Here is a 3,102-nt window from a genome sequence, read left to right as displayed (position 1 = left end):
CATAGTGCACTACTTTTGACCAAATGGCACCCTATTCCCTACATAGTGCACTACTTTTGACCAAATGGCACTCTATTCCCTACATAGTGCACTACTTTTGACCAAATGGCACACTATTCCCTACATAGTGCACTACTTTTGACCAAATGGCACTCTATTCCCTACATAGTGCACTACTTTTGACCAAATGGCACCCTATTCCCTACATAGTGCACTACTTTTGACCAAATGGCACCCTATTCCCTACATAGTGCACTACTTCTGACCAGAATCTGATGGACCCTGGTCAAAACTAGTGCATATGGAGAAAAGGGTGCCATTTGGGACACAGACAGATGTAAAAGGAGAAGAAAAGGAGAGTTATACTACCTGTCCACGTACGCCTAGAGAGGAGACAGGTGGAGGGAGGGTATATTTAACGATTAGTCTGCAGCACCAAGACCTGTGCTAGACTTGTTAAAATCACACATGAATAATGGTCCGCGGTCGTCTAAATCCGGTGTAGTTTATCATTGAATAAAATGGTCAGTTACAGCTGATGCATGGGGTTTCACAGTGTTGGCTTGGTCTAATCTAATGTCTTTACCTGAGGAGTGAGAAGATGACCTGAACATACAGTAGTAGTCAGTAGTATTAGTATTAGTAATAGTAGTAGTAGTAGTACAGTAGTAGTAGTAGTAGTAGTAGTAGTAGTAGCAGCAGCAGTAGTAGTAGCAGTAAAAGTAGTGTTAGTAGTAGTAGATTAATAGTATAAGTAGTAGTAGTAGTAGTAGTAGTAGTAGTAGTAGATTAATAGTATAAGTAGTAGTAGTAGTAGAGTAGTAGTAGTAGTAGTAGCATATACTGGAAAAACAACAGTTGTGCGGGAGTAAGAGTGCATTGGCTGTCTACAAACTCTTTTCAGTCACATTTGCGTTTCATTGGCTAGTTGTTTGTTTGTTACTGTATCCCAGCATGTCTTTGATTATACAGATGTGGCGTGAGGAGGCGAGAACTTCAAAACAGAGGAGGAGAGAAGGTGTTTCTATTTGAACAAATTATTTGACTTAATTTGCCCATCTGGGGCTATGTGTTCTCAGCCAAAAGAAGTGTGAGGGGGAAATAAACAATACATTTTAGGGCAACAAATTGTGTCTGCAGCTGGCTGTCGTGTTGTTCTCACATGCAATGTATAGCTGTGTGCTGTGCTGTGAGCACTGAGTACAACCTCGCAGTAATAAGCAGCTCTCACAGACAGGTTGAGGTTTGGTTTGGAATGGAAGAGCGAGGGGTGTGTGGTATGTGTGCATTTGCGCATATGTGTGTGTGTGTGTGTGTAAAGATGTTTATGCTTGTTGGAGCCCTGGAAGAACTATAGGTCCTGTTCTTACTGTTCTACTTTTAGCACTAGTTGCCCCATTTAGCTAAATCATTTGATATAATGATAACTTTACCGGACCTCTTTAGCTGTACTAACGATTATTTCAAAATACCTCCTCTCCTCTCTGTGAGTTCTCTCAATATTAATCTGCTCCCAAATATTTTTTACAGATTCTTTCAAACGTATTAAATAGCCCTGGTGGTTTTAGATCTTTCAGCATTTGGGGGGCGCCAGCCAAAGGGTGCATCTCATAAAGTGGGGTAGGAAATCATAGTCTTGCAAAATGGCTCTTTTACTATCAGGACGTGCAGAGGGTCTGCACTTCAGGCATTACACATGTCAGTCATGTCAGCCACGGCTATAAATAACTGTGTGGTTAATGCCTGGAGGGGAGGTGTGACAGGATCTGGTGAAGATTTGGAGGGCCTGGTGCCGTCAGGCGGAGAGGGGCCTGGGGCTTAGGGGGAGAGGAGGACTGGGGGTCTGGGCAAGAGGGGGACTAGAGGTGGGATGAGGCTTGAGATGGGGATGGTACTTGGCCTGGGAGGAGATGGGGGACTGGACGGTGCCGTCGAGGGCCTAGGGTTTAGGGGGAGAGGGGGTCTGGGGGTGGGATGAGGATTGAGATGGGGCTTGGGATGGATCAGGGGCTGGGAGCAGAGGGGGTCTGATGGCTGCATCAGGCTGGGATAATGCTTGGGATGGGGTTGAGGAGGAGAGGGCCATGGCTGTAAATCACAGTGTGGTAATACCTGGACGTGTGACATAGGAGAACCCTTTTTGGTTCCAGGTAGAACTCTTTTGGGTATAGAACCCTCTGGGGAAAGGGTTCTACGTGGAACCCAATAGGGTTCTACCTGGAACCAAAAAGTGTTCTTCAAAGGGTTCTCCTATAGAGGACTAAGTGTGAGAGGGGGTCTGGAGGTTTACAAGCTGACAAGACCAGGCGCACGCGTGCATCCGCAGGCGCAGGCATGTTGATTTTGTCCATCCACACCAGACACGATCAGAACACGCAGGTTGAAATATCAAAACGAACTCTGAACCAACTATATTAATTTGGAGACAGTTCGAAAAGCATTAAACATTCACGACAATTTAGCTAACTAGCTTGCTGTTGCTAGATAATTTGTCCTGGGATATAAACATTGGGTTGTTATTTAGGTGGTTCTGAGAGGGAAAAGGGTCCTGGACGTGTGACATGATTTGGTAATTAGCTGGATGGATCAGTGCTTGGCCTTAATGTGACAGGGGGACTCCGGCTAAGGCTTGGGGTTTACTGGGAGAGAGGGACTGGGGGCTGGAATAGGGCAGGGAGGGATGGAATGGAAGGAATGGGACTGAGAGGGAGACTATGGGGGTAGATAGGCCTGTGTCTTAATGTAAGTGTGTGAGGGGGACTCGTGGTGGGATGGGGCTGCATAGGTCTAAGTGTGAGACGGTGTCTGAAGGGTTTATAGCTGGAGGAGAAAAAGAAATAGCACTCTATTCCCCAAATAGTACTCTATTCCCTATGTAGTGCACTATATTTGACCAGGGCCCATACCCTTCCTAACCCTAGATTCATGTCCACATCCTAATTCATCCCTAACTCTAGCCTCAACCACAACCCTAACCATAGATTCATGTCCACATCCTTGTTCATCCCTAACTCTAGCCTCAACCACAACCCTAACCCTAGATTCTTGTCCACATCCTAGATCATCCCAAACTCTAGCTTCAACAACAACCCTAACCATAGA

The sequence above is a fragment of the Coregonus lavaretus genome, assembly GCF_964263955.1.
Source record: "Coregonus lavaretus genome assembly, chromosome: 30".
In the NCBI taxonomy this organism is placed as follows: Eukaryota; Metazoa; Chordata; class Actinopteri; order Salmoniformes; family Salmonidae; genus Coregonus; species Coregonus lavaretus.
This window is presented reverse-complemented; position numbering follows the sequence as displayed.